Raw genomic sequence first — 12,722 nt, 5'->3', positions numbered from 1 at the left:
ACCCTTACTCTTCTTAATCTCATTCAACGGTAATATTTTCACCTTGGGACCACCTCATTTCTAGCCGTTGGATGTGTGGAGAGAAGTGACAGCTTACTGACCAAGTCTTCAATGGTTGATAATTCCAATTTTATCCCACGATTATGTGAGTTTCACAAATAGAATCTTCGTCTCACAGCCGTTAGATCTTGTGACTTAACAATCCGATCACAAGTTATAATCAAACAAAATAATACACTAAATCCTGCCTCTTTTTTCTCTCTCTTCATTTAAACCCCGCCTAAACCCTCCTTAATCCCACCATATATAAATCCCCACGCTTACAAAATACCAATCTCTCTTCCCTGAAAAAATAACGCATACACATGAACAGAGCTTCTCCTCTCTCTATTTTCTCTCTCTAGACATCCGCTGTCTTCTTCTGATTTCTAGGGTTGGAGTGTTGTATGTAATTGTGATTACAGATCCTCTATGGCGAACGTCCACATTAGCAACGGCGAAGCTGGGCCGAGCTCCGACTCGCTCAAGCCCATGGTGCTCACATCATCAACTTCGTTCAAGGCTCGCAAGAAGCCTACCATCTCCAGAGCTGGCTCCGAAGTCGAAGATGTCATCAACCTTTTTGCACGGTTCCGATCCAGTCCGTGTCGAGCTCAATCGCCTCGAGAACGAAGTCAGAGGTAACAGTTCTTTCTTCTTCTATCGTTTATTTTCTAGAGAAATTTCTGTCGATAAAGGGAATTTCTTGTGCAAGCGGTTGTTTTTTGGAGCTTACTGAAGAAACGCAGTGAATTAGTCAAAACCTGTCGGTAAAGTATCAGTGGACACGAAATGTTGCCTTTATTATTATTATTATTATTTTGGAAGCTTTGCGAGAGTTAGGGTTTTATTGTCTTTTGTGGGTTTGATTACTGCTTTTGGTTAAATTGCACTGGTAATCCCTTTTTTGAAGAAGAATGCGATTTAATATTTGTTATTTTTGTCATTTTCATTTGAGAGAATTAGATTGTTTAATCACTGATGGAAAATAGTTCCAGAATAAATTTGCCGGTGAAATCTATTTTTCTAAAAGCTACATTTGTCCTTATGACTGGGAAGGAATACATTTCTTCTCAGTCGGCTCGGAAAACAAAATTATCTCGACACTTAAACCTGTCCTTTTGATTGAACACACAAGACAGGGTCAATGATCCTTTCCTGCTTCTTTTATTAATTTTTTAAATAGAATTCTATGAAGATGACGAATTTTCTCATCTTAGGCTGTTAAAATTTTTTTGATGGTTCTTTTTCTTTTCCTTTTCTTATAATGGTTGTTTTATTTATTTATGGTTTTTCTTTTTGGTTTTATTTATTTTTCACGAGTCTGTTTCCTCTTTACCAATAAAATAATAATTTAAAAAAAAAATTAATTGCTTAATTGCCTCATTAGCTGGAGCTGCCTTCTTTTCCTTTGGCTGTTGTGTTATCAATATCTATTTTCTCCTCTGAGTGCTCCATCTTGCTTGGGCCAAAATGTATGTGAATCAGAGAGAGATGATAATTTTGACTCGAGCACTGCTGAAAATGGTAGATAACTTTCTTGTGAAAAACTGAAAATTATCTAAAAAATGCACACAAGCTGTAGAAAATACTATTAAAATAAAGACAAAAATATAAATAAGAATTAGGATAAACCCAAAAGTAAATTTTGGTCAGTGTGGCAACCAAATGAAAAGGTATATACATGTTGAAATCCTTTTTCCTGACTCTACAAAGAGTAATATTCCTGCCTTAGAGCATTATGATTTATGCTATGATCCAGATAATGCATCAGAACTTCAGCCTCTTTAACCATAATGTAATTGTCACACTTTTGAAGGCTTTCTTTATCTGGGGTTTATCTCAGTACCTTTCTAAGTTTCAAGTCAAGTGTAAAAGGACTGGGTGATGCCTTCTATTTAATCACGAAAAGTCATGCTTTTGGAGGATAGAGTCCTAAGCAAGGGCAGTATGACTGTCTGGGAAATCTCTTTAACATATGCTTTCCAGTGCTAATTACCAAAAGGAACTGATAGAGCATGTTTTTCAAGCCTCCCTTTGCCCTGTTTTTAACTGTGTGGACTCCGCTGCTAAATTGTGCAGTCATATGGATTAAATTCATCCGAGCTGAAGCAGAAGTGAATTTTCTTCAAAACATGTACAAGCTCAGTATTCTATCATGATACACATGCTTATAGTTAATGTACTGAACATGGTTTGTATTTTCAAATCCTTGGGAGGTTAAAACTTAAAGGAAACAAGGCTCTGCAATAGTCCTGACAGTTTTTTTGATTCAAATGTAGAATAGAAGTAATTCAGGGAATTAGTAGATTTTTAAATCTTTTTACCGTATTTGCAGACAAAGATAGGGAACTGGGAGATGCACATGCGGAAATCAAGGCACTGAAATATTCAGAACGCCTCAAAGAGAAAGCAGTTGAAGAGGTACTTTTACTTGCAATACTATGGCTATTGGAAGAGTCATATTTAGCCAACAAGGATTGAAAATAAAGGGAAATTACATTTTATTTAGCTTGTAAATTGGGTTCATACTGAGGACATACCCTAGGGTTTAGATTACAATGCTTTTATGTGGTAAAATAAATAACTGGATTATCTTTGGTCCCTTCCTTTTAGGGTTTGAAGATATTTCCAACTCTTACGTCATGAGTTTCAACCAAAAAAAAAAAAGGGAAGATTTTTTCCTTCAGCCTAAACAGTTTTACTAATTCCAAGTTTATATATATAAGATGGATATCGAGTTTGGAGTCAATTCTTGGGTCCACGTTATGCTTGAAATAGGATTGAACCTAAATTTTGTGATTTTTTTTCCAAAAATGGAAAGTGTATTCCAAGCTTTAGAATATGTGATCAGATATGCCTATTGTTCTTATATGCCTCCTGTTGTCATTCATGCCTGGGAAATGCTTACCTTTCCTATCTACCTTTGCTATACAACCAGTCAATTCCTTGGTGTTTCGACTCCATATAGCTTGCCTTCAACTAGGCCATGTTTTATGTTGCTCAGAGTGGTAATGACTTTATAACAGAGATGCTGCTGCTCTCTTCAAAATGCAGTGCAGCAAGGGTAGAACAGTTACCTTATTGCTTGGCCTATACCCAAAAATTACTTTATTCCTGACTCGCTTGTGTGAATTATGTTGATCCTTTAATCTCTTCGGTCAATCTATGAATTGATCTTCAAGGTTGATTTTCATACTGGTCAGTTATCTTTCCTACCTTTTCCACACTTATTTTATAGGCATTTTGGTACTTTTCCAGTTTAGTTCTCCGGCTTGCATTCATCAACTCCCCTAACACACCTTGGCGCTTGCTTTGCATAACATCATGCAAATCCTATAGAAATACCTCTCTTTCAATTTCACTGGTAAATGGTCAGTCGGTGATTCAGTATTGCTGTGGTTTAGACAATAAATTGTAGTTGGCCATATAGGTCACACTCTTACAGTCTGCTTCAGTGTCAACTGCCCTAAAACATTTCTCTCACACTAGAATGAGGGCTTTGTATTGAATCTAGTGATGCAGTTGTCACATAGTGAAGATTTGAATGTTTAAGTAAACACTTTCACAACTGAACCTGGCTTTTAGGCATTAATGAAGTAGGCCCCATGTCCAGGAATAGTTGGGTTGAACTTCCTTTGTCATACCAAGGAACTCAAGGGGAATATATACATACTATATATGAGAGACAGAGAGAGAGAGATTTATAAGCTGGCTTTCTCATATATTTCTGTTGGTTGATGCCATTTCAGCTAACTGATGAGCTACAAAAAGTAGATGGAAAATTAAAAGCAACTGAAGCACTCTTGGAAAGCAAGGTACAGAATATGGTTATTCATCTTAAGATGTTTTCTCTGTGTGGTAATTAAAAAAATGTTTTCTGTATTCATTGATGGGCTATTATTTTGTAGAACCTTGAGATTAAGAAGATAAATGATGAGAGAAAAGCAGCTCTGGCTGCCCAATTTGCAGCAGAAGCCACACTTCGAAGAGTTCATGCTGCCCAAAAAGATGATGAAATGCCTCCTATTGAAGCATCATCGCCCACTGGAGGCAGAGCTAAAGCTGGCTAGACTGGAGGTATATTTCCATCCTGCCACAAGTATTATTCGTTGCCTGTTTTCACTACCTCCAGTCATGTTGTACTCATACTGTTATGCATTCTTAAACATCAGCCTCTTGCGCCCCAGCACGGCCGTCCCCCCTTCTCCTCCTCATGTGCATTTTTCTAGAAAATTGATGCTTATTTGGTGTTGTCAAGGGTATATGGTCAAGAGCAATAACAGTAATTTTTTAACTAATTGTGCCTGAGCTTTTGGTTTGCTAGGCAGCAAAGTTGCAGGATGACAATAGAGCACTGGATCGACTAACTAAATCTAAGGAGGCTGCTTTACTTGAGGCTGAGAGAACTGTTGAGATTGCTTTGGCAAAAGCATCCTTGGTTGATGATCTGCAAAACAAAAACCAAGAACTCATGAAGCAGATTGAAATATGCCAGGTTTGTCTATTTTTCAAATTCTGCTTTTGCCTATGCTTTTCAAGTATATGAAATAATTTGCTATGGTGTACCAGTGAGTGGTACAGAATTGGGTTTGAAATATATCTATTATAACAGGAGGAGAACAAAATCCTGGACAAAATGCATCGGCAAAAGGTTGCAGAGGTCAAAAAGCTAACACAAACTGTTTGTGAACTTGAAGAGGCTGTTTTGGCTGGGGGAGCTGCAGCAAATGCTGTGCGCGATTACCGGCGGAAAGTGCAAGAAATGAATGTAAGTACTATTATTCTTGCACTCCTATAGTTATTTCAAAATACCTGGTGACCATCCTGAGGATATAACAAGTCTGCAAGCTGCTTCTAACTTCAAGCTCCTGTAGGATGAGAGAAAAATTTTGGACCGGGAACTATCTCGTGCAAAGGTTACTGCAAATCGAGTAGCTGTTGTTGTTGCAAATGAATGGAAAGATGCCAATGACAAAGTGATGCCTGTGAAGCAATGGCTTGAAGAAAGAAAATTTTTTCAGGCATGTTATGCTTTTAATTCAGTCTTTATTTATATGAATATTAGCTAAGTATGATTTCCACGAGTCATTTTCTTGAACATATGTTAACATCAGTTGGAAGTGAAAACTTGTGAGATTGGAGTTAGTGTTAGGAAAAAAGAACAAGAAGAAGGAGAAAAAGGAAGTATAGAAAGGTTTAGCTTTGTCTCAGTTTCTAACTTGACTTTCCTATGCCTTCTCACTTATTTATATTATTAACTAGGATTAAAATATACACCACAAATAACTAATGTGTATTAACTAGTAAACAACATCTAATAAAGTATAGCAAAATGATATAAACTGTAAACAAACAGCAAAATTATGTTTTTCCTTTTCTTTTGGAGGATTACCATTATATCATCTATTATGACCTACACAGATCCTATTTCTGTTGTGATCTATGCAGATCCCATTTCTGTTGTGCTGCAAGTAAGAAAAGTAGCTGATATCATGTTTGCCATACTTTGCTTTTAATTTGCTTAAATGGGGATAAAACTGAAACTAGGATTCTTGAAGTTACTTTTCCAAAAATGGAAAGTCAGATGCACCCAAGCTTGATGAATGAAAAGGTGAATAGTTATTGAGGAGGGGCTCTTTAAAGTTATTCCCAATTGCAAACAAGGTCCTGTTGCCTTATATGATTGACCTGTGTATAAATTTCTCTCAAAACTTGCTTGTGGCCAAGTATCAGAATGATTTTTCTGCCAGTAAGTACTAGGGAAGGTCAAATCATGTCGTGGCCTTCTTATTAGCACATATTGTTAAACTGTTGGTAAAAAGTGTGGATGTTTAAAGCTGGGTGAAATATATTTTCTGTCTCTCTATTATAGTTTTTATATATCTGTAGGGAGAAATGCAACTACTTCGAGATAAACTGGCTGTAGCAGAGCGCACAGCCAAGGCTGAAGCACAGTTAAAAGTGAGGGAATTAACTTATTTTTAGTATTACCTTCTTTTTAGTTATTTTATTAATTTCATGGTAATGGTCCATCCATTGACTTGCTTAGGAGAAATATCAACTACGGTTCAAAGTGCTAGAAGAAAGACTTAGAGCATCTCCAAGTGGTAATTTACGCACAACTTCAGAAGGAAGAAGTATAAGCAATGGGCCGTCACGACGTCAGTCTCTTGGTGGGGCAGAAAACTTGTCAAGATCAGCCTCCAACGGCTTTGCATTGAGGAGAACAGCAAATTCACAATCCGGGTCGATCAGGTCCAACAGTGCCAGTGTGTTATTAAGAAATGCCAAGATCTCATCAAGATCATTTGATGGTGGTAGTAGATCACTAGATAGAGATAAAGTGATTCCAAATGCAGCTAGGAAACATGAAGTGCTCACTGACACCAATGATCAGATCCAAAATGCCAAGACAATTGGTACACATGAGGCAAGCACAAATGGAAATCCGAGTGAGAAAACAAAATCAGAACTTGATGATTCAGTCTCTGGAGTGTTGTATGATATGCTACAGAAAGAGGTTATCACTCTTAGAAGAGCTTGCCATGAGAAAGACCAGAGCCTTAAGGACAAGGATGATGCAATTGAGGTTGGCCATTATCCTTTTTTTTCTATATTGCAGCAGCTGACCCCCCTTCTCTTTCTGTGCCTCTTTTAACACAAAATTATTATGTTGTTGCTGCCACCCAGATGTTGGCAAAGAAGGTCGATACATTAAACAAAGCAATGGGAGTTGAGGCAAAAAGATGCGAAGAGAAGTTGCTGCTATGGAAAAGGAAGTTGCGGCCATGCGTGTTAGCAAGGAGCATGATCCAAGGGCACGACGCCCAAGCGCTCCTAGAGGCTCTCAGTTGCTTTCTGCAAGGTAAACTCCAAATTATATCCTTGGATCAATCCAACGTGGCCGATTTCCTTGTTACAACCCATAAAGCTTGGAAGCATGCAAGCATTATCCAATTGAGAAGAGAATGTAAACTAGAGTATGACTAAGAATATGGTGTGCTTCATTTTCAGGAATGCACGAAACTCATAGGTAATGGATGTGGCTGCGACCCACTGACCCAGATAAAGGCATCTTTTATTTTTCCGCCTCTGCTGTCAATGGGTTGGTACTCTTTTGTTATTATTTTTCTCTTTTCGTTTTTACCTGTATCGGCCAAGTAGTCGACTTGTAAAGAACTGACTTTAGGCTTTCCAGGAATGATCCCACTCCCACTGTTGTATATTTTGTATTGAATATTACTAAAAGTTAATCTCAAATTACGTGTGCCATGAAATTAATATATATATAAACAAGTTGGTCAGTTTTTCCTATTAGTTTTTCTTTTGTTCCTTCGAGAGAACGATAACAAGCTCAATTTGAATAATGTGGATTCATTATTACAATGGGAAAACTGTTTCGCTCATAATTTTATCCGGGTTGATGTCTGAAGATCATCGAGTTTAAGCCTTTGAGAAATAAGGATTTTGAAGCAATGAAAAATTAATCATTGCTGGAGGCATTGTACTTTTTTACTTTCTTTGATAAATTGTTTTAAGAAGGTTAGATGGAGAGAGAAAAAAACGTGGAAAACAAATAATGGAGGGGGCCAGGCGTGTAGGTGAGAGAAGTGAAAGATTTGAGATGATGTTAATTGCTACTTGGCTGGCTTCCGTTTATGCGTGGACCACTCTTTAACAGTGAGACTGATGTAGGACAACGGTATGATTGCCTACACTCAAGGTAGGTGGACTTGGACATCCCTATATGGTTGTATGGGGGACTTTGGGGGTAGGTTATAATAAAAAATAAAGATAAAGAAGAAACACGTAGAAGAAAATCAATAGAGTTTTACCATTGAGGATTGCACATTGTAATGAAAGAAATATAATATTATTCATATTAATTCATTCCTTTGATTTATATTGATTAGCCTATTTATAGGCTTCTTTAAGAAATCTAAAGTCTATTAAGACTCTAATAACCTATTACGATTTTAATTCTAATTACAACATCCAAAGTAGGACTATAATAATCTATCATGACTCAAATTCTAATTATATTATAACTTAACTAGCTAATCCTAATTTGATTCCAATAAATATTAATCCTAATTTAATTTCAAGTAATATTAATCATACTTTAATTACAACTAATACTAATTCTCTTTCTTGATATATATATCTTGAAGATTCATTCTCATCAATTCTCCTTGACTTGAAAAAAACTCAACCTCGAGTTTTAGTGATTTTTCACGATCAATTGAAATTCCGAGCAATGCCTTCCACCATTTCTTTCTTCGTTGTCTCTTTCCCATGGTAAGACAGGATCTGAAGATCTCTTGAACTTATTCAATATCATGCAAGACAAATATTGGACTTCAAAAAACTTTTTGATGTTGTACAACAAGTTGATAATTTTCAAAATAATTATGTGTCTTCAACAAGCTTGTGAAAAGTTGTTTCCTACACTCTTCTTGTAAATTGTTTTGTGGAAGAATAAGATTCTTGAATTCCCTATATTCAAAATAAATTTCAACGGGTTCTTCATGTTTACCACTCATGATAATGTTTGGCCTTGGAAAGTCAAACTTGATTCTTCTAAAACTTCTTTGAGCTCTTCTATTGGTTGATCTAGTCAGTTTCATCACCTCTTGCTTTCTAGATTCATCATTGATGATTTCTTCCTCCTTTCTAGTAACTTGACTTGCTTTTTAGTGATAATATTTTTGAAATTGGGTCTTTCAGTGATACGAAGTCATTATCAAACACCAATTTATTTTGCCAAAACCAGAGCTTCCACACCGCAACTCCAAACACTAATGGCCACTCATATTCTCCTTACTCTCAATTGCTTCTTCAAATTATGTAAAATTATGCATGAGACATTCAGAACTACTCCGGTTTCAAAAATCTCTCTTCACATTCGGACATAACAAAGCTTCCCATACTTTTTTTGCTAACCTGCAGTCACACAACACATGAAGGCATTATTCGACTTTATTCAGGCATCAAACACAATTCAGCGAAGCTGCTATATGTCTTTTGAAGTGATTTTCATTTGTCAGCAACTTGTTGTGCAAAGCCAACCACATAACTTCGACTTGCTTTTTAGTAAGAATATTTGATAACTCTTCTAGTTTCAAGAGTGCTAATTTTTCCTTTGGTTGCTTATGTGGTGGAATTTCCTTTATTGGACAAAGAATCTTTTTACGCCCATTACGCATAAGTGTGTAAGTGTTCTCATATCCATCATGTTGGATCCTTTCCTCAAAAAGCTCTGGTCTTCCAAGCATAATATGGACAACTTTCATAGGCAAAACATCACACCGTGCTGATAACTCAAAATTATTACTGAAATTAAACATCACTAGACAACGAGAACTCAACAAAATAAATGTGTCATTTACCCATGCTATTTGATAAGGATTTGGATGATCTTCTGTCTTTAGATTAAGCTTCTCAACAAGCTCCTCTGAAGCTAGATTGGAACAACTACCTCCATCAATAATCAAAGTACATAGTCTCCCTTAACAAGCAACATGAGTTTGGAAGATGCTGGTACGTCGCCAATCCTCCTTTTCATTTAGCCTTAGTATGTTCACCAATGGATGCATAAAAAAAGTTGTAGCCTTCAACCATGTTTGCATATGTTACTCCACTCCTCAATTACATATGCCTTCATGCCAAGAATTTTCGCTCTGATACCAAAATTGGTGTAGGACAACCCTAGGATGGTTGCCTACACTCAAGGGTAGGTGGAGTAAGGTTTTATTTTTTAGGATGCAAGGAAAGGAACAATGAATAAATTTTATGGTAGAGAAAATTATAAGATAAGAAATAGAGAGAAAGAAGAAACAATGAAGAAAAGATGGAAAACCTTAGAGTTTCATTAAGGCTTTCTAGGAGTCTCACCTAAAAGAAAATCAATGGAGTCTCACCATTGAGGGTTACAACCTTGCAATGAAAGAAAATATAATATTATTCATATCAATTCATCCTTTTACTTTACATTGATTAACCTATTTATAAGTTTCTCTAAGAAATCCAAAGTTTACTAGGATTCTAATAACCTATTATGATTCTAATTCTAATTACAACATCCAAAGTCTTCTAGGACTATAATAACTTATCATGACTCAAATTCTAATTATATTATAACTTAACTAGTTAATCCTAATTTGATTCCAAAAAATATTAATCATACTTTAATTCTAAGTAATATTAATCCTACTTTAATTACAACAAATACCAATTCCCTTTCTTGATATATATATATCTTAAATATTCATCCTCATCAGGGAGACGCTCACCCCACCACCACCTCCTCCTCCTTCTTCACCTGCTCGATTTCCTTATCCATGCTTTTATAACTGCTCATGCTCCCTTCCACCTGCTTAATTCCCTTATCCACGCTTTTATTACTGCTTGATTCACCTGCTCCTCCTCATTCACCCGCTTGATTCCCTTATACACGCTTTTATTACAGTTCATGTTCAAGTCATTTTTGTTTGTTAAATGATTCCAGCTACTACTTGGGTCTACTAATTCCTTGGTGTATATATGAGCTTCTCAGTATAGGAAATTAATCCTGACATTGTAGAATGCCCTTACAAGACATGGAGAAGCGTAGGCAAGGAATTAGGGATCACCTGGTACTAGTTCCATGCCCATTTCAAGGCCACATGAAGCCCATGCTTCACCTGGCCAATCTCCTTCACTCTAAAGGCTTCTCCATCACCATTATTCACTCACAATCCAACTCTCCAAATCCTTCTCACTACCCCCACTTCTTCTTCCGCTGCTTGGGTGACTCCTCCCACATCCAATCTGCCTCTGATGGTGATTTTGTGCCCTTCATATCTGCCCTTAACCAACACTCTCCCACCATATTTCGTGATCTCCTGCTTCGTATGCATTTCCAGGATCCTATCTTGTCCATTATTCACGACTCTGTTATGTACTTCCCTATTACTGTCGCTGATGAACTGGATATTCCAAGGATCGTCTTGCGCACTAGTAGTGCTGCTGCGGGTTTCGCTTTCGCCCTCTCTATCCCTAAACAACAAAGATCACTTCCTTTCCAAGGTATATATATATTGAAAAATATCGAAACGAACCTGACTTGAATGCGTTTTTTTATTTAACTTTCTGATTCAACAACCTTTTTGACTGATCAGAAAATGAATTAGAGGAAGCTTTGGTAGAATTTCCATCCATCAGAGGGAAGGACCTGCCAGTGATCAACACATTTCACAAAGAAGCCCGGGATGAGTTCCTTGCTCGTGTTCATCACGGAACAAGGACAGCCAGTGCAATTGTGTGGAACACTTTCAGGGGTCTCGAGCAAACAACATTGGAGAAAATGGAACTACTCTTCTCTGTCCCAAACTTCCCAATAGGCCCTCTTCACAAACATTCAGGAGCTTCTTTGACCAGCTTTGTGACCGAGGACCATGGCTGCATTGCCTGGCTAGATCAGCAAGCTCCAAGCTCAGTGATTTACGTAAGCGTTGGTAGCCTAATCACAACGAGTGAAAGTGAGCTAGTTGAGATGGCTTGGGGCCTAGCCAACAGTGGCCAACCCTTCCTGTGGGTGGTTCGACCCGGTTTGGTCAATGGCTCATCCAACGCTGCCCAGCTCTTGCCGAAAGAGTTTAAAGAGACCACGAATAAAAGGGGCAGAGTCATTAGTTGGGCGCCTCAAGAAGCAGTGTTGGCACACCGATCATGGGAGGGTTTTGGACACACAGTGGATGGAATTCAACAGTTGAGAGTATTAGTGAGGGGTCCCAATGCTATGCTCTCCGATTGTGGGGACCAAAGAGTGAATGCAAGGTTTGTGAGCCATGTTTGGAGGATAGGCATACAATTAGAGGATGGAGTGGAGAGAGGGAAGATAGAAAAGGCTATTAAAAGGCTCATGGTTGATGAAGAGGGAACGGAGATGAAGAAGAGAGCTATGGGTTTGAAAGACAAGGTGGCATCTTCCTTGAGACAAGGTGGTTCCTCTTCCGAGTTTTTACACAGTTTGGTGGATTTCATCAAGGGAAAATTATGTAAGCCGTAATTTGTTTGTGAAGATAGGCATGGAAATTGCTGATAGCGCTGGGGGATCTTTCTCAATAAAACCCCGTTTCGTTAGGTGTGGTGCGCGCCAGCTGTTGAGTCTGCTCACAATGTCTATTTCAAGACGACTGGCCCTTGACGGAATGAAGTTTGTCTTATATGCTTCTTTGGCAAGTACTTCCCTGTTGCTGAAAATTGGCAACATTGAGTAGTGTCCAGGGATGCTTTTGCTTCTGCTTTGCTTTTCATTTTCAATTAATATATGTCTGTAACATTTAATAATCCTTTTGGGCATGGTCTGGACAGCAAAGGGGCTCACTGCAGTGAGGTCGGTGGATTAAATTCAAATTATGTCTTATCTTCTTTATTGCAAATTTGCTAATTGTCGGGAATTTTTCTTTTTCTTTTTTCACATTTAGTTGTGGGTCTTCGTACACATCGAAGAGTGGATCGATCGCTGCCAACAAAATTTGGTATCACGGTTTTGTATTTAACTTATATTTTATTGTTTTATATTTTAATTTATTTATTTATATTACATCTCATATATTTATATCATCCGTTAAGGGCTAAAATTGCAAGTTGATAACAAATTATTCTAGAATTTTTCTTAATTGTTTTTTTGCAAGGAG

At 37.4% G+C, this 12,722-nt stretch overlaps 2 pseudogenes; both read left to right on the top strand.

The window, feature by feature from the left end:
• The first annotated feature begins 299 nt into the window (after window positions 1-299).
• LOC117920560 lies at window positions 300-7,239 on the top strand (annotated as a pseudogene).
• A 3,373-nt stretch (window positions 7,240-10,612) lies between these two features.
• LOC117920144 lies at window positions 10,613-12,457 on the top strand (annotated as a pseudogene).
• The last annotated feature ends 265 nt before the right edge of the window (window positions 12,458-12,722 follow it).

Source organism: Vitis riparia, chromosome 8 (assembly GCF_004353265.1).
Source record: "Vitis riparia cultivar Riparia Gloire de Montpellier isolate 1030 chromosome 8, EGFV_Vit.rip_1.0, whole genome shotgun sequence".
Classification (NCBI taxonomy): Eukaryota; Viridiplantae; Streptophyta; class Magnoliopsida; order Vitales; family Vitaceae; genus Vitis; species Vitis riparia.
This window is presented reverse-complemented; position numbering and strand designations above follow the sequence as displayed.